This window comes from Rhyacophila brunnea, unplaced genomic scaffold (genome assembly GCF_057557595.1).
Source record: "Rhyacophila brunnea isolate RB1 unplaced genomic scaffold, BYU_Rbru_1.0 scaffold_10, whole genome shotgun sequence".
In the NCBI taxonomy this organism is placed as follows: domain Eukaryota; kingdom Metazoa; phylum Arthropoda; class Insecta; order Trichoptera; family Rhyacophilidae; genus Rhyacophila; species Rhyacophila brunnea.
In genome coordinates this window covers 34,507,820-34,528,832 of record NW_028232752.1, presented here as the reverse complement: position 1 = coordinate 34,528,832, position 21,013 = coordinate 34,507,820, and the positions used below count along the sequence as shown (strand labels likewise).

The 21,013-nt window shown below is 28.4% G+C and overlaps 1 protein-coding gene across 1 annotated transcript in view; it reads right to left on the bottom strand.

Annotated features, from left to right (window-relative positions):
- The window catches only part of Ance-3 (angiotensin-converting enzyme Ance-3), a 244,654-nt gene that overhangs the window by 28,393 nt on the left and 195,248 nt on the right, over window positions 1-21,013 (bottom strand). The window lies entirely within an intron of this gene.

The following is a 21,013-nucleotide window of genomic DNA, read 5'->3' as shown; positions in this document are numbered from 1 at the left end:
TAGAATAAATTAGTGAAATATTTTTTGACATTATAAAATAATAATTACAAGATGAAAAGAACTTTTAATATTTTCTGTTGAATTATTATGCTCAATATGCTCAAACTTGTACTTGATATGAAGTAAATAAAAAACGAATATAGAATATTGAAATGTCATTTTGACATTTCATTTTGATTTCCATAGTAACGCACGTATATATTAATAATTCAGTTGCTAGGACCACCCCTTAGCAACCAATAATAGTTTTTTTCTTTTTACGGATTTTTCTGAAATAACTTTCCATACAAAACAGACTTAACTGAAAATGAATTCAATTCTGCTTAAATATGGCTAAAAGTATTAAAAGAATGTATGGGCATCGTGTTCTGATGTACTTCTAAAAGTTTCAAATATGTAGCTAGTCGATAAGTTAATTAAAAATCGATTGCAAGATTTGTACAGGACAAACAATCACCGGACAAACAAGAATACGAGCTAATAAAAACGTTGTAAAAATTAAACTGAATTTTGATGACTATGATAAGAATTATACAAAACATTTAAAGATATCTAAATCTAGTAATAAATATTAGTAAATCAGTGTTCTGATACAATTAAGTCATTATTTATAACCTTTGTTTAGAGCGTTGCTAATAATATATTTTGATTAGTATTTTTCCGGTGGCAGAAATGGATAATAGCAACAAAAATTACATTAACTTACATTTTAAAATGTTGCGATGTAATAATGTTAATATTGGTTTAAAACAAAGGTCACTATTAAATAACTCTTAAGTAGGACAGAAATGTTGAAAAATTCTCACGGAAATACAAAAAAGCACTTGAAAAGCTTTCGTTACGGTCTTGATTCAAGATTTTTTTTATAAAATTAAACATTTTTATTTTATGAACATAATATTGAACTAAATGAAGATAAAATGTTCGATGAATAAAAAAAATTTATTCTAGAATACAGTTTATGAGTAAGAAAGTATGAGAGAATTAAATTTTTTTTTAATAATTATTATCGAAAAATAAAATGACGTTAGTAATTCAGTATATTATTGTATCCCGGGCATGAATTTGAATATTTTCCTTCTTCCTTCCTAACTCATGAATTATAAAAATTGAGAAAAAATATTACCAATAATTACTAATCCTCGTTACAAATATATTAATATATCTCCGTTTATACTGTACTCATTATCTCTGATTATTTTTAGTGACTAGTTACTCTACATTCTTGGCCATCTATAGATCCTTTTCATACTACGTGCAAAAAATAAATGGGTAGAGCAATGACATTATCAATGGACGACGCACTCAATACAGTAGCTAGCAAGTAAATTCGCGCATTCGTATGGATAGGTAGACATCCCGCAATTTCCATTATGCGATATCACGCATCGGGAATTTACAGCAATATGACCTTTATTGTAATGGCGTTAGAGCAGTGTTTCTAATGTCAATGTTCATTTGAGCGAACCCGTTCGAACCGAACCATTCGGCAGACCCAACAAAAGGCATCAGGAATTTATAGCAATATCACCTTTATTGTAATGACGTTAGAACAGATTATGCCATTTGGCAGACCCGACAATAAAGTGAGTTTCATTTTCTTTTCCAGATGATTCGTCCATATTAATGTCATTGGGGTAGAGTATATCCTTCATAACTTTGCACTCTGGCTCTAGGATGAAATTGATTTAATATATTCTAAATATATATTTTTTTATATATATTATCTATTTATTTATTTATGTACGAGTATTACTACATATATTCATACAAGTGAATATCATTTGATCTAATTTTATGCGAGGTAATCAAACAAAAAGGCGTATCAGTGTAGATAAAAGTGCAAAGTTATAAAACATATACTCTACAACTTTTTTTTTATACTAATCAAAAATCTTCACACACTTTAATACCCATGTTCTATCTATAGTGTACAGAAAAATGGAAGTGTGGATGAGAAAAGTATGTCTAATGTAGGATACACAGTAAGGCGAAGCGATAAAGGATAGATTTTTATTCAATAGTATTAACACAAAAATTTCTTTCCTTTGGTACTTCGCCCCACTTCGTCCGTACCATTATAAATAATAATATAAACATCCAAAATGAATTATTCTTTAATTTACGTGATTTTTCTTTGTATATTAAAAACCGCAGTAAGATACTTTGGTTAAGTAAGTAAACTAGGTCATGTATTATTTTTCGTTTGTTTTTATTCGTCGTGGCAAAAAGTGAATGCTGAAGAATATAATTCGTATTATTATATCATGGTAAATAAATTCGCTTTTATTATTTTAGTTTACGGTTCTCAACCTTTTTAAAAATCTGTACCACTAAACGGAAATATCAAAATTGTCTGTACCAACCATAAAAATATGTCGAAAATAATGAACTATATTTGAAGGTTAGCACAACTTTTATATGGATTTTTTTTAGAATGTATATTGCATATTACATTATCTGAATAATAGTTTGCGTAACACAAGTTGAGAACTGCTACTGTAAATAGATATAATATTATAATTTCATTTCACTTTTGTGTTATTAATATATTTTACGAGGTGAAATAATGAATAGAAAATTATGCAGGAAATAGTTTATATCTGTTACATCTACAACAACGCATCTCTCAAATTGATATTAATAACCTGAGGCTAATGAAAACACATTAAAATAATGCTGTTATAAAAGACACGTGTAAAGAGTTTTGACTATAACTAGAGAGAGTATTATAAACTTTTCGTATTATGAAACAATATGTCGATTCGTTAAAGGTGCGATTCGAGTGCGGTTAAATTAGTAAACACAGAAAAATAAACATTCTATTGGCTTATTGAAAATGGTGGCTATAAAATCTTATTTATTACCGCTTTATTGGCTAACCTACTTCCATATTTTTTTTTATTATGTGCATATGCCGATTTTTTTTTTGCTGCAATTTTATGAGCAATCGTTAATTTTCATATTTTTCTATATAATTATGGTTCGATTTATTTTGATGATACCATGTACAATAATTTATATAGACTGTACTGCCTTTGCAATGTGAATGATTTGGTTCCGGTACAAGTCAAACATGCGTTGCGTTTTAAATTATCAATATAACAGTATGTAAGTAGTACACACATACTTATATAATATAATATAATAATACCGTCCATTCATAACAAATCCAATTTTAGAGTTTATCATGAAAATGGACCTAATAGATTGATCGAAAACCTAACAATTATTTCACTTAAAAACTGTTAAGAAACGTCTTCGATAAGTTCCAAGCTCCACATTGGATTGAATATCTGATTAAAATAAAATATATACCTATCTATATTAGACTTAGTCAATGTGTAGTAAATATTGATAGTACATAATATTAAATACGTAAATATAAGATTATATTACAGGGGAATAAACAATAAGATAAAAGGGTTATTGATACTTTGAAATATCGATATCTAATTCTTGATCGATATTAGTATACGAAAATTTTACTGGTGGTCTTAATGAAAAAAGGCTTCACGGCTAAATTCAACATAGCTAGTTCAAAAATACCACTGAAGATCAGAAACAATTGATTCATTAGCCTTATATATATATATATATATATATAAACATTCGTGTATGGTAAATATGGTAAATTACCATATACGACCCATATCGGAGCTTATTTTTGAACTAGTTTTTACGATGTCGAGTTCATAGACATTTGCCCAAGGCTTCGTATTTATAAAAAAACAGCCACTCTATGCAATAGTGACTAAGCCAATACGGGTTCATACAAAGCCGTATATTGTTGTTGTTGTTAGATATTAATTACTTCTTAAATAATGTGTTGAGGTAATAGATAATATCAGTTATTCATTTAATTGATGTATATCAATGACTTGTAAATATATAAAATGTGATCTATGTTAAAATAAACAATTGAATTATTGAAGTGCGCAACTTCAATGATTAGTAATGTATGAGTATTATTCAGGGGTAAATGTCAGTTTGTATACAAAACATGGACTAACTTAAGTCTCACATTTTATTTCGCATAAAGATGGATGTACCTATTTCCCGAAGTGGACCTACCTGATACGATGCTCTCAACAACGAGAAAAAGAATTGTAATATGTGGACAGATAGACAATTTTTACGAGTCAATCGTTGTATTCTGCAACGCGGTAGTAAATAACGATTCTGCTATGCGATGCGTATATTACGTATAATGTTATAATATGCAATTACAAAAATATATAAAATGATTTTATGTGCTAATAAAAATGCAGCTAGAGTCACCGCGGTGCGGTCACTGGTCAAGATACCGCGAATATTTATGTATATGCACTTGTTGCAGAAGAGAGAGTGATTATAAAATTTAATATTATGAATAATTTAAACAGGCTATTGATACACAATATAAGTCGGTACCTATTTGTAAATAAAAAAGAATTGGATTAATTTCAGAAATAACTAGTCGCGTCATATTCTCACAATCTGAAAAAAATAACTACTGAGTGCATTATTGGTAACGATGGAATACCTGTTAGTCTATTAGGCGGACGGAAAAGCTACTAGAATATGCAATATAAATATAGTAATTACCTAGAAAAAAAGCTTAAACATGCATACTTATATGATGAACATATTTATTTATAATCAAATAAATTTAATAATATGTGTAATATACATGATATGTGATTATAAATATTATTTAAAATGAAAACAGCACTACACTTTTATTTTCAAATTAAAGTTATTATCACGACATTTAGCACGTCTTTTGTTACCAAATAAAGTGAATTTAGAACAGTTGGAAGATTAGAAATTTATGTCAATACCAGTGATAAATAGATGATACTAAACGATTATTTAACATACACTTTGACAAATATTTAAATACGAAATTTTTTAAACCAAATACGAGTACTATGCGCGAATATTTTTTATTATTCCATATGACTGACGTCTAAATATGATATGATTGGTCTTTTAATGTAACTAATATTTGTATTATAATGCGCCGCATTTTAAAGTTATAAAAAAGGTTTAGAAGTGTCCAGTAAATAAAAGACGTCAATTAAAAAAATCGTAGGTATGTATTGTAAACATGGAGTTTTTTTTAGCGTGCAATAAAAATATGCAAAAGAAATATGCACAAACATCATTGACATTCTAGTGGATTTAAGTTTTGTATTATTCCATTTAAGTATGACATGATAAGTAAGAAGTGCGACCCGAGTTTCGCCTTCCGGTTTTCCAGGCCAATGCGCACTCACCAATGATAAATAATACCCTGACAACGAATACAGCTAATTTATATTGCCTGAAGATGCCAAAAGACGAAACCTGAGTCACAGAAAACGACTCAAATAGAATAATACAAAACTTAAATCCATTAGAATTTAAATTTACATTCCATCAAGTACCCTCGGTCAATTGTATTAATATTAATACACTATGTTAATATTTGAAATACATTTCTTTTATTGTGTTAACTGTTAATTATTCATAGTGGAAATGCATTGTATGATTGATTTAATGTAATAATTATCCTTTTGAGGCGGACGAAACCGGTCTAGATTTATTTATTAAAAGTGGAATAAGTACTAAGTTTTTTGCGTTTTATTAAATTAAATCAATAAGTTTTACAATTAATCTCTGTCCATTTGAATTATGTAATAGTCTTATAAAAAAACGAAAGGTATATACAGGTATATTGTAGTCGATATTATCAATCATGTGCTGGACGCTGGTGCGTAGAATGACGTACCACACAACTTAATTACACGCACTTCGGCACAGTACAGGAAAGGCAAAAATCTAAATTACAAAATGCTCTCTATTCCTTTCACTGATACAGTTGTACTGTACTTATCTCAATCGTAAACAGAACCGTATTAGGATGGATTTATAATTCAGTTATTTATTATTAATTATTACTGTCAATGTATATTAAGTATTTTAATTTAAAAATCACATTGTTCAGATATACATTTGAACACCGATGAAAATATATTAATACCTTATAACAATATGCCGTATTACAAATTTTCGGCGAATGTTAACTTTACTTATCAAACATTATCAATATACCAGTGGCATAGACTCCATACTGAGCGATAAATTATCGCTTATAAAAATGTCTCGTTTCAAAATATTTTATGTCTGCAGAGCTTTTAAAATACTGACTTTTACACAAAAAAACAATTTATTATTTATATGAAATATTTTGTTCTACAAATCTTTGGTTTCTTCGGGAGCTCCGGCAAGGCAGATGCCTCTTCGTGTCGGAGGAGATTGGAAGCGGCTTGATTGTATCGCCATTATTCCATGGAAGGAAGGAACGCATGGTTTAGGATGCTACTACTGGCAGCATCTCATCTGAATAAATCAGTTGAATCGTCAGGTTTAGAAACTCTTCTAGATAAGTCTAAAAAAACCCAAAAAATACTACTGCCTACCACAAAATTAGAGTTTCAAGGTATTTGAAGATGGTGGCTAAGATTGGCCATCGCTTAACTGATAAAACACGTGAGTGCCATTCAACTGAGTACCTGAGTAATTGAATAAGCATATAAATTTACAGCTAATGCAGTCGCCGCTTTGGGTAATCTTGAGGTATTCAGGAGACTGAAAAATATATTTTATATACTAAGGGAAACTTAGGATATCAACAGTTTTATAAATATTAGTTTATATATTATGTGTGTACTTTTATAATTTATTTTACATATTTCGTTACTGTTATTTTGTTTTACTTTACTTATTATTATTGTTTACCAATTTATTAATTAACAATGGCCGAGCGGCTTGCGCGCGGCTTATGAAGTCGTGGGTCCCAGGTTTGGCAAATACACATATTGTTTTTCAATTTGTGTTTGAGTCAGAGTATGGACCCAATAGGTTGAGAAGGTGGCTAACATCCATTTCTTGTAATAACAAAAAAATGTTTATACAAACCTCTACTTTGCGGAGGCCCATATTATGATCCTATTATACGAGTATGATCGGACATGGTCAAAAAAATATTAATTCATCGTGTAATTCTTTATGTTATAATATATTATTTTAATAAACTTGTAACATTTTAAAGTTAATGATAAATGTAAAGATCGATGATGTTTGGGCATAGCTCGTTAACTGCAAAATGTTGAATTTATTAGTGAGCAATTTTAAGTTTTGAATTGCCCACATAAAACTCGGTTCATGTTTTTGTTTAACAATTAGAAAATATTAAAAATAAATAACTAAAGAAGAATATGACAATAATAAGATTGTATATTATTCCACTAATTAGGAAAATGATGTGACTTATCAGTGATCAAGCTATGATAAGATCTTTGGTCATGTTTTGACCAAATTAACTGCTGTGTTTGTTATCAGTTATCATCATATTATTACCATAGCGTTTTGAGCATTTCAAATGAAATATAGATATCGGGCAAATACCAAATGTAAGATAATATAGTAGTTAATATTTAAAAATATTTTTTAATAATAAATATATCCATCCAGTAATCAGTACAGTTCCATACATATTCAAATCCAAAAACATACTTCGATAGTTGCTTGTATTTTAAGTTCGGACCTACTATAATCAAGATAATATCCGTTCGTTAATATAATGAAAATCCATTATACAAAGCATAAAATAATAATCCCAATCATCTGATCAAATGTCGTTAAATAACAGACTACGTCGTGTCAAATGACACTAGGTTTACATTTCATAGAAAATCGTTGGATAAGTGAAGGTACAATGAAAATGGTATGGTATAACGTTATAAATATATCGACTACAGATTCTTTATAATAATTTTAGGAGTAAGAGCCTTATGCAATAAACAATAATAATTGGTATGTGTATAAGTATTACCTATTTCAATATTATATTACATTCATAGACGGAAATGTAATTCATAATAAATAAGTTTGCCTTTTAAAAATTCCATAAAATATAATATAATGTAACAAAGATGGTAGCTGTTTGTTTAAGAACACTCGTTCATTAAGTGAAAGATGTGTATTAGAATACCACTCGCTCCAATTTTCTTCTAGAATTTTTCTTATACATAAATAACAATCAGTAGGTACCTATGTGCTGAATTATTTATTTAAAAAATTTAAAAGGTGATATTCCTAAATTGTGTATGAATAATCTTGTGTAAAAAATAATTTAATGCAAGTTATTCGTACTCGCCCCATTTCTAACTTGTTGTTAGAGGCTTTTTTAAATTGTCATAGTTCTCAGTTTTGTCACAAATGTCTTTAGTCAATATCATCAGCAGGCATTACTGTATAGTATAACTTGGCTGAAATCTTTACTACCTGAAACTTTACTGTCATTTATTTGTTATACACTACATGGTATTCAATCTCCAAAGTTAATTACGCCAAATAAATCGGACTTACAACAAATTAGAGCTCATAATAATAATAAGTACCTATCTAATTAACAATGAAATGACAATAATCATCTAATGCAGGGGGAGACAAACTGCGGCCCGCCGGGTATTTTTTTACGGCCCGCCATCATTAATTGTACTTCTGATTATGAATAACTTTTTTATATATTTTTTTTTAAATATTGACAATAGATTAAAATTGAAAGAATTTGCTATTTTGTAAATGTATTATCCCAGTACGTCTTCCTTGCGTCTCGTGTCATACTATGTAACCACTATTTTCTACGTTGAACATCGATTTCAATAGATATTGATAGTGTACCGACAAAGCTACAACTTGAGATTATTGATCTGCAGTCTGACACTGATTTAAGAGAATTGCATCGTCGTGAAGAAATCTCCAAATTTTACAATGCCCTTAATTCAGACAAATTCAACCAACTTAAAGAGTATGCAAGAAAAATTTTCGTTATTTTTGGATCAACCTATATAATGTGAACAAACATTTTCGATCACGAGCCTCAATAAAAATTCTTTACGATCAAATATCTCCGATGCCCATTTACAAGCAGTTTTGAGAATATCAACTACAAAATTAGCACCTGAATTTAAAAAAAATGTACAACAGTTTCATTCTTCTCGTTATTTTTTTTGTAATGTTTATTTTTCGTGATAATAAATAGTGTATATATAAAAATGATATTTTACTTGCGGCCCGCCGCTCATTTTGAATTCTTGAATTTGGCCCTCCATCCAAAAAGTTTGCTCTCCCTGATCTAATGTTATGATTATATTAATGCAAAAATCGAAATTTTCAATTAATAAATTAATATAAAGTGGAACCTATACATTTTTTCTTTTGGCAATTATTTACTCAATCAGGACATTTTGAAATCAGCATAATCCTTATGTACTAAACGAAATGATTTTAATCAAACAAAATCTACAATTTGCATTATTGAATGTATTTCTATTAAATATCTCAGTATCTACTTGTCAATCCGTACTTAACTTGTCGATTCTGCAATATCAGCTGATAATTATGTTTTAACTGTACATAAAAAACGAAGGTGAATGGGTATACTTACTATGTAGCTGATAGGAGACCTAGTTTCTTACAATTATTACAAAATAGCATTTACTCTTGGCACTCTCGTTTGCCTGGTCGGAAGTCAGGTTTGCGCAATCGCACTGCTCTTCCGGTTTGTTATTATATTCAGGAAAGATCAACATTAAAAATCATTAATAATTGAATTATTATTTATCAGATCATAGCAGAAATTAAATTAGCGATTTTACCGATCTATTTGTGACAAAGGCCAAGTTCATTTATTTAGAAGGTCATAACCAGTACATATTTACAATAATACGTTTTAAAAACTTACTGAAAACGTGTATAATCTTACTACCTACTTATTGCGTTTCTGGTAGGAAGTATTTTATAACTATAAAATACAAACAACGAAAAAGAGATTTTTTATAACTTAAAGCAGTATTGATGCAATCGCAAAAGATTTTTTACAATATAACACATTTCATCTCAAGACTAACAGATTATAAAAAAATATTGAATTTTTATTCGAACTATAAAATTTTCATCTCTTATAATACATGAGATATATAAAAATTGAAGACGTAAGAAAAGTGTTTAAAAATTATCAAAAAATGCAAAATAATAAGGCATACATAAACATAAGTGAACTTAATTCAAGTATAACCACTTTCTACTGTATTATCTTCATAAAATCTACTAAAATACCTTATAATATATCAAATTTACGTATAATAAAATTCCTTAGATTATTAGTCTCTATGTTATAACAGTATTAACTGTATATAGATATTTATTACCTCTCAAAAATATATCAAATTAAAATTCTCATCATAATATTAAAATATACACAATAATCGTGAAAGCTATGATACTAAACAAGGATATATTTAAAATGAAAATACTAGTAACATAACGGATGCAAATATAATATTACAGTTAAATAACGACAATAACATAATATACCTAATATCAACCATAATAATATTAGCCTCACGATTCTGGTTTCTTATATTTATAGAAATTTTCAATATTTAAATATTTGACAACTTCAGGGTAAACTCGAATATTCCGTTAAATAAAGCTGCACTTGTGATTGTAGTTTGACCATAAGGCAATGTTATTTTTTTTAGATAAATTAAATATTATTGAACCGTGTGTAATCTTTGAATTATTCTGCGCGTCAAAATTGACTAAGTAATTAATTTTAAATCCTAAATTTGAATGAATCTTGGGTCAGTCATGAATGTCACGTTTTCCATTACATGTGTCGATTTATGTTACGTGATAATTCATTTAATATAATCAAATCATTATTTGAACTATGCAATATGTTTAACTTGTTAATTAATTATTATAGTACGTAATAAGTGCACTAAAGGTTAAAATTGAGAAAAATACCACTATAATAGTAGATAATGCACGATTTTAGTAGACTTTATTTCATATAGACTGTGGTTGATGAATATAACCGACTTTGCAATCAACCTCATATTTGATTATATTTAACTAACAAACGGAACTAGATTTTATATGAAAACTACAGACAGAATCAAGAAAAATATCAAAAAATAAAAGTGGATGTTACCATAGTGTTTCATATATTTAGATACCGTATTTTTCTTTTTCCAAATTATTTGGTTTATAACAATGACGTTACAGCAATAGTATACCTAACATTGCATAATGAAATAAATAATATGATCTCACAAGTATTAATTTAACACGAAGTGTTAATATTATTAAACGTAGTGTAAATGAGTTACTTAATAACGGAAGTAAATATTTGATTTCGGAAGATACTTATCAGTTTTTAGACCGCTTACAAATTACGTAATAATATTTTATAAAATTATTTAAATATTATTCACATGATCTATTTCCGTTTTTGCGGTAAGCGAAAGTATGTACTTAATTTACAACAATTACATTGTAATATTAAACTGAAAACTTATTGCATATTGCGTACATATTAGATGATTGTTCAATAGTATAATTTAATGGTCTATAAATAACAGGGAAAAATCTAAAAGAATGTAAGATGAAACAGTGTTCGAAGATTATAAAATATTTTTATTGAGGCATCTATTTTTAAAAACTGATTTAAATCCAGATTTCAACATTTTTGGTATACAACCCTTTTGTATTTCAAATAATTAATTATTTTTGCACTATTTTCTATTGTGGCTAAAAATATGCCTTAAATTATTTGCCAATAAACCCTTTTTTTAATAAATACAAGTAAAACAAAATTGGATTTTTTTAACCTTGTTTGGTCTTAAAAACATCATATAGGCGTCCAGAGAGTGGGAGATATTGTATTGAGAGGTTTTACTTACGAGAAATAGATGATACCCACTTTTTCGACCTATTTATTAGTAGGTCCATACTCTGACTTCTAACTCATATTGAAAAACAATATAGTGTATTTACTATCAGTGTTAGATGATCAACCATCGTGGGCCAATAAAATTGCAATAAATATACGTAACATAATGTGATGGCATATCTTTATTTATTTGTAAAAATTTAAACTTTTCTTTTGTATAATTTTGGTAATATTTCTGGAAGTCATTACATATTGTATGAAACGATACGTAGGTATAACATGCACGCATGTCTTATGGTAATATTGTATGGATTTATCAGTTATACTTTATGCAGTCATCAAATGTTTAAAATAAATATAAAGGATAATAACGCTTCAAAATTATATAAATAGATTATCTACAACATTTAAGGAATGTCCAGGATCATGCTTTGAAAATAGAATAAAAACTCCATTTTGACCCACGCTGAGCACGTCCGCTCTTAAGTGTATAATACATTTTATAAAATTATAACTTTATATTATAAATAAATATGAATTTTAAAATACAATAATTTATTAATATATTTTACAAACCTCTGTATTAATAATATACATGCGTATTACTACACTTATGTTATTTTACCACTTATAACGAATTTTCTATTAACGATGGAAAATCATGGAACTTAGGCAAGGTGCTATCAAAAATTATAAATTATGTATAATAATGTTACTGAATTTATTAGTATGATACATTTTCCAAAATTATACATTATATATATATACTTATCTACATAATATAATATGATGAATATTAATTGAAGCTTATCTATTTAATTTGATAATGTATTTCATAAGGGTTTGTTAAATTATGGGTATATTATGACATGGAAAGAATGACGATAAAAAATAAGAAAATTATATTTTAAAATAAATATTAAGAGGTTTCTTTTATTAGGTCGATATTAATTTATTTGCATCGCATAAAATTTACATCACTTAAATTTATCACATCATCCCAGTTTGCAAAACATTTATTATGATATAATTTACGCTTAAAACTTAAATCGTAAATTGGCTTTATATTAAGGAGATACATTTTATGTTTACCATAATCTCATTAAGCCATAAAACTATACGTCATATATTTCATTTATATATTCATAACTTTTTTATAGGACTACCTACCATCAAAAATTGACAATGCTAATAAGATAGGTTAGGTATTTAATTTTAACTGAGTTCATACACTTAATAAAGTATTCAGTTGGTATCTATGTCACATTCACTTTAAAAATAGTTATTTATATCTTATATTTAAAAAAAAAATACATTACAATATATCACACGTTCGACAACAAGAGAATTACAATATGTACCTTCACAGAGTGGAGTTTATATTAACAGATTTTTGTTTTTTACGTAAGCCTCATTCCCAACATATCGGCTGTTTACTCTGGGAATTGCCACATATAGACTATTTAAAATGTGTAGAATTAGTTATAACTATATCGTTCTGATTATGGTTTTGTAGCCTGAAAAATATGCTCTCACTAATAATCACCAATAAAATATATTTACAAAATGTATTTTGGTTATCAATTCTATGCACACGTTATTATAAAGCGTGTTTTAAATAAATATCTTCTTTAAAATGGTTCACATATATAAAAAAATGTTATTAATAAAATTGTATAAAGTTTGTCTCTTGTTTTAAAATTTGTAATAATAAATATAATCTGTAAAATCTGTAAAAGACGAGAATGTGAAAAATCAAAAAAGCTTCAGCGAGGTTAAAATATGATCCATATAATATTACAGCGTAATGCGTATCACAGTTTAAAATTCATCGATGAAATTTTTCATTTCTAGATAAAATCGCAATTTATCATCGAGTTTTTCGGTAAAATAAAAAATTAAATAATAATTATCCCACTCACTTTCACGTACAGTATTTTACAAGATTTACGTAACTTTTGCAATAAGTTTTCCAGGTATCGTACAATATTTTAATATTTATTATTAACAACGACAGGTGACATAATAATGCAGAATGATACTAATTATTTCACACAGTGTTGATAAAGAATGATGAATTACAAAACTTCTCCATACAACCTGTGAAAATTAACATATTATCTACTTAAATAAATAAAGTTATTTTAGCCAATAATTTAAACGTTTTCTTTATGTGAATATTTTTTTGTAAACACTTTGGATATAACGACTTTGGTTCTGAAAGATACGGTAACTTGTGTAGGTACAAACTATAATTAACTAATTATCGACAAAGTTAGTTTGAAGACATATTGGCTTTGAGCATACATATATTATTTTTTTTAACCCAATTATTCATACAGGTTGTGTAACTTTTAGTGGCGATTTGATAAAATATGCAGTATGTAATATTTATTTTATGTTGAACAAAACTATTTAGTATTTATTATTAAATAAAAACATTTAATTTTAATGCGTTAGTAGAATATGAATAAAACAATATTTAAATAAATTATGCACATGTATAACGTAGTTTTTTTTAGAAAAAAAGGTGGACCAGTTTTATTTGATATTACGAATTTGGCACGGAATGGTTGAGGAGGGGAGTTAACACCTTTTATAAATAATCATAAAAATATGAAGAAATACATGTACTGTTTATTATATTAAAGAAAAACGTTTTAATAGAATTATTTATTAGTATTTAAAACCACGGAGACATAACACGCGAAAAGTAATTAAAAATATTTCTATGGGAAAGTAAAGTGCTACTAAGTATATAAAATTTATTATAATATGGTGACGGAATTACGTGAAATTTAACAAAATGTATTATAAATGTTTATTTAAAACTGTGTAATAAATCTATACGTGTGTTTTAAATAATACTACTTATACATTTTTTTAATTCAAATATATACATATAGTTTAAAAAGGCTTGTCTGAAATGAGAGTTTTTGAAGACTTCATTGTTAGATGTCCATAATACTACAATTTTCCTTAACGGTGGTATATGTAATAAACACCAATGTCTATGAAAAATGTGTAATTTAAGATTTAATAGTCGTGCAAAATAGACACAGTGATTGATTTATTCAAAAACATACTCCATACTAAATCGAAAAATCTATGTTAAAGTAAACAACTGTAGCAATTACGGTCGAAACAAAGAAATAATGTGATTTTGAAGACCTTCAATGTTAGAAAACAAAGCACCGTTCGTTATGCAACATTTCAGATTGTTAAATTAATGTTTTTGGGAACTACTTTTTTTGAAATATTTCAACATTAAAGTGGAAGGTTATTGTGATTCTAATCAATAGATAAGGTTAGATCATAGTTAAATAAAAACCTCTAAAACAATAAAGAAATCAATTGTGTTAATCTAAATTAATTGCATCATTACACACAATGCATTTAACGATAGTAAAGATATTATAGGTATATATTATACTGGTAACTAATTTGTTAACATTTTAAGGAATACACCAATAATTATAAGACGCATCCTTATTTCTAAATAAGAAAAATAAAATCAAAATATATAAAAAAATATCTTTATTACGAAGACAAAAGTCATACAGTGACGATATTATAAGTACTTTCATACTGACTTATTGTTGTCAATATGACAGACATGGTCTTTGCTTTTTCTGAACCACATTTTGACTTAGAGTTGTCGGTATGTGCGTTTCCCCATGTAATATTATATTATGTGCCATCGATGATTAGTTATGTAACCGTTCTTAAAAGAAAATGACTTCGAATAATTTATAAGTAGCTGAAATTCATTGTGTAAGTAAAGTTATGTTTCCATGTTTTCATCATCGGTAGAAGACACCCCGAATACAGAGATACAAAATAGGAAGAGAAATGTGCGTCATATAATCGATGCAATACGGTATAATGTTTTTGATTATGGATGTAAAATTATACAAGATTTTAATGTAATTTATTCATTTTATCCAATATATAACCGTCAGTGGCGAATACTAGGTTTACGCGATTATTTGACAATTAGCTTGATTTAAAAGCAAGAATTTTCCAAACAAAAAAGGTGCAAAAAAAAGTATTACGGATCGTTTTGTAATTATACCGGAGTATGGATACTTGTTTGACATTCCTAGACATTATTAGCCATCAAAATATAAAAATGTCCGATTGAAATGATAATATTAAACAATTAATAATGTTTTATGGATCGCAAAAATAATGTATAAACAGAAGTATTCTTAGATTCAAAAAATTCACGTAAATTTAATGATTATACGGAAGCAATTGAGATAAACAACCATGTATAATAATTTGTAGATAAATAAAATACGTATCACTGAAAAGATATACTAAAAATTTAAATATTTTAATTTAATTATATTTTGATGAATCAAAAATGTCAGACAATAAAATAATTTTGGCACATTTTGGAGAATAATTCATAGATATGGCACAATACTGAATTATTTATACTATGTTATTAGACATTTCTAAAAGTCATGATAAATTTTATAATCATTTATTGAACGTCAAGATAGTGGTTGTCAAATTAATCAAACTGTAAACTCACAATAAATAGCGATAAATAATAGACATGAAGATTATTAGGTATATCTCACGGTTTCGGAGTGTAAATAGTTACACGTTGTGTAAATAAAAATCGAAATGTAATTCGAAACTGTCACATTAAGAACCTGCGCCTATTATGATGGTTAGTCAGAGCAACTCGGCGCAACGGCCGCTTAGTGGGCTAACCACCAGACGGTTTTGACGAACAGTAGACTATCCTCCACGTAACCTTGTCATTGTAGACAGTGACAAGGATTTGTGTGTATATGCAACCGTATAAATGTATTAGTAAAAACCGGGCACTCGATTGGTTTACACACATACGCCGTATAATTGTATTAGTAAATTCCAAGCACGTTATTCACATTTTCATTCAAAAACATCTATTCCAAATGGCAAGGTTACGTGACAGAGACTCTAATCCCCTCTTACCTTAGTGTGACTCTTCTTCACATATCTTCATACCCAGATAGTACATACTCACCGACCGTTGTGTTAAGTTACAACACCGGCCGTCCGTCGTAATGGGCGCAGCTTCTAAGTTTTATGTGTGCATTTCATGTTTTATGCATCAATAATAAACTATCACCATATGAAAAATAACCACTCATTCAAGTACCAATACTCTTTGGGCTATACTTCAGCTGAGTCATGGTCTAAAACGATCGTGACTACGCAACGCGCAGATTATGCAAACGACGCATGCCGAACAAAACATAATTTGCCATAAAAACTCAACATGCGTCCATTTAATATTATGTTTATTGTTATTTAAGTGATAATAATAATATATTCGTTGACATGTTTTGTTTTTCAAGTAAATACGTAACTTTTTTAGTCATCTTTAGTCGATTTAAGAATTAATTCCTCCGACGCCATCACAAAACAAATTGACGTGCTCACAAGTCGACTATTGTTCTCTGATTGGCAACGCTTGCCAAATTACGTCCCACCTATTGCTGAAAATTACTTGCTGTGTCACTGAAGTATGCTCTTAAAGAAGCTCTTTTCCAAATGAAACTTTCTACAGTTTTCGTATAAAAATTCCTAAAACATGCTCCATTTTTATGGAAAAAAGAAAAAAAAAACAATCAAAATAATCCTGAGAGTTTGTATGAAAATTAGAGATCCTGAATGTCCATTTTGCCTCACATTTAGGTATACGTTTGGGCTCGACTTCTAGATGAGAAATTTTGATTCAACAAAATTCTTCAGGACATGTTTCGTAATTCCCTCGCTAGGTGTCACCAGTGTATATTTCGGACTATTTAATGTTGGTATACGGCATACGCTTCTTCATATCCCCCGTCGCTTATTCTTTATATATGCTATGTCTTTCTCTGTGACATTGATGCGTGTGCGATTATCGTTGGATTTCTTTCCCGCCATTCCTGACACCCATTGCTCCGATTTTCTCCCTGACACTTATTATAGTGGTATACTTACATAATATATGCAAACAAATGTGAATTTTAACCTGTTTACAGTGACGTTCCGTGGGGTAGGCAGATTGAGCGTCACTTGGGGGCGGCAGTTACCCAATGGGCGGCCAATCGAGGAGAATCACTATGTATATACAGAAATAGCTACCTAAACTTAGTAATAACGGAAATATCTTTCCATAAAAAATTTAGCTCACTGGTTGGAAACAAAATGTATTAATTAGGTACTATAAAGGTTTTAAAAGGATTTTCTTGTCGGATTCGCGATGTCTCGTTTACTTCAGTTGTCCTTGAACGTCACATTCTCGGTGAACAGCAATGACACGTGCATACCTTATTTAAAATGTATCCAAATATGTTTGCCTGTCACTCACGAGTTTTGGAAGCTGTTAAGTGTATTTTTAAATGTACCTATCTGAAACCATAGACTCGCAATATTGTCTATTGAAGCAGAGATGGCATTTAAATTAGATTTAGTGGTATATATTTTTTAGTAATGTATCCATACAACACATTTCTCAGATATTGGAGTCATGAAAGGATGATATAAAGTACTGCATAAAAAATGTGGCGGCATTTTGCTACTGCCTAAGGGCGGCATTCTGTATAGGGACGTCACTGCCTGTTTAAACCTAAGACTTTATCATAAGCGCACCACGATAACCTCTGCTCAACAGTAGCAGAAAAAACTATTACTAATATAAATATTGTATTCAATAAACTCTTATGTAATTTATATGTATATTTTTTTAAAATTAATTATCGAGTTTATAATTAAATTTGGATTGTTTCTCTATACACCTTTCTCTGTTCGATGCTTGAGTTCGGAATAAAATTATTATTTTACTCGGTCCAGATAAAAACCTGATTTTGGTTACACACTATTGCACCACACTCATCCGAAATAAATTATTATAAAAGATGCTACTATCTGGATCAAATATTTAACACTTTCATTGGCACGTTTGAACAATATTACACAACAAGTGTATCTGATAGAAAATGATTGCGGTCGAAAGCAATTTAGATGAGTGTAAATCGTATTGAATTATAAAAGCAATAAAATAGATGAACGTAAAATTTGTTTGATTTTGATGATCATATTTCAACTTCATAAAGTAAAAGTAGTTTTAACTTTATTGCAGTTACGATTGTTATTGAATCATTATTTAATACGTTGATCTGTATAAAATATAATATATCGGTGATTTTTGAAATAGTTCGTTTCATGGGAACCTACAAATTACCAATTAGAATTAAAGGAACGGAAAACGATCAAATAAAATACACTTGTCTTTACTTCAGACGGACCGGGAGTAGCGTTGCCTTTTTCTTGCGAGATCCAGTATTTTTCGAGGCATCTAGCTTGCAAAAAAATCATCTAGCTTATGACCTTTTTTATTAGTATTTTTTGATGCCTTCAACAGTTTTAAATGTGCTTAAATTAAGCTTGATATTTAGTTTATTTATTCAGATATTTAATGAAGGTATTTCGGTACTTGAAATAAAACAACACAATAAAATTCGTCGCATATTCTTTCTCACTTCTATTCATGCATTATAATAAGAATTATAAAATATGTTTTTCTCACTCAAACTAGGTCGCCGATTTTGACGTCGTAAGCTAGGCGTATAGAAATTTAAGTATTTTAAATCATTCAAATTTACGGGAAAATAATCATTAGCAACGATGTTATGATATTAGGTACTTTCTGAGTGTTATAGGTCACTTAAATGCATCAAAACATGCATATAGAATACAGACTGCCGTTTGTCTTCAGTGTCACTATATCTATGAATAAAACTCCTTATAAACCATATGAATCTATCATTGCGACCGTGTGTGTTCCTGGAACTAAATTATAGAATGCCATGCGACGCCGGTGAGCACATTTGAAAACATTATAATATCACTGTCTATTTTAAAAACAGTTATAGAAGTTGTATTGAAGAAACCTTCGAAACAATAATAAAATAGATTATAAATATATTAAAATTAAACGCACGATTATTGCTATTATCAATATTAATTAAGACGAAGTAACAAAAAATACGAACATATTTCAATAGATTTTTAATGTGATAAATGTAAATATTATGCAAGATGAACGCACAACTTGATCTATAAAATAGTTATTAGGCATTGAAGTTATTTAAAATATGTTTATCCTAGTATTTTTAAATATTCATAATTATCAATAGAAGTTTTTTTATAAATTTTTAATAATTAGAACTTTAATAACTTAATAATACTTTCTTGGAAGAAAGACTTTGGCTTATTTACAGTAAGACAGACTAAGCGTACAAGATAAGAGTACAATATATTGTAAATAATTCACTGAAAAACGCATATGGCCGAGAGGAATCGTTTTTATCGCTAATCAATGTGTTACACTTAGACATAATTAAAATCCCACCCCCAACCGTGTTTAGTCTGAAATTATATGTAAATTTATGAGTAATTATAAATTATTATGGAATAGATAGGTATATGGTTTTTTGTTTTCAGAGTTCTTAAATAAACAATTGATATATAACTCTATAAACTTCTGACATACATATCTACTGAAATTGGCAGCAAGCAACACGTTTTATCAGCACCGCAAATGGAAAAAAAATCCTAATATCATCATTCTTTTTTTGTTCACTGTTAAAATATGCTGCCCATAAGCAGTGCATGGTCTACTTGCTTTTAAAACGTCACTATTTGATAATAAATGGACACAACGAAGAACAATATAATTCCAATAAAATGTTTTGAAAATACAATTAAATAATACAAAGTACAAGTGATATTCGTTCTCTGTAATTTTGAATGGGCGATTGTTTCCACTGTCAATTTTTGTTTCATATTAGCTGACTGTTACAAATTCGGAATTTTGAATTGACCCCAAACAAGCCATCTTCAGAACTACTTAAAATAAATGACTCAAATATGTCAATATCAGAAATAATCTCTGATTCAGTGTTAAATAAAAAGCATTTCATAATATTATTATGAACTTATTTGCACATTATCAAACTATTATGTACATTTCGGTGCTCAATATTAACTATTTTCCAATACACTTCACATACAGGTTCACAGAAAAAATGGATAAAAACGTCGAATATAGGACGAAGGTTGCTGACGATAATATTAGTATTATAAAATAATATGAAGGTACTGAAAACAAATATATAAAAAAATAAGTAGTTACGTTGAAAAATTAGGTATAGGTAAAAAAACAACTGACTAAATATAAAACGACAATTTTAA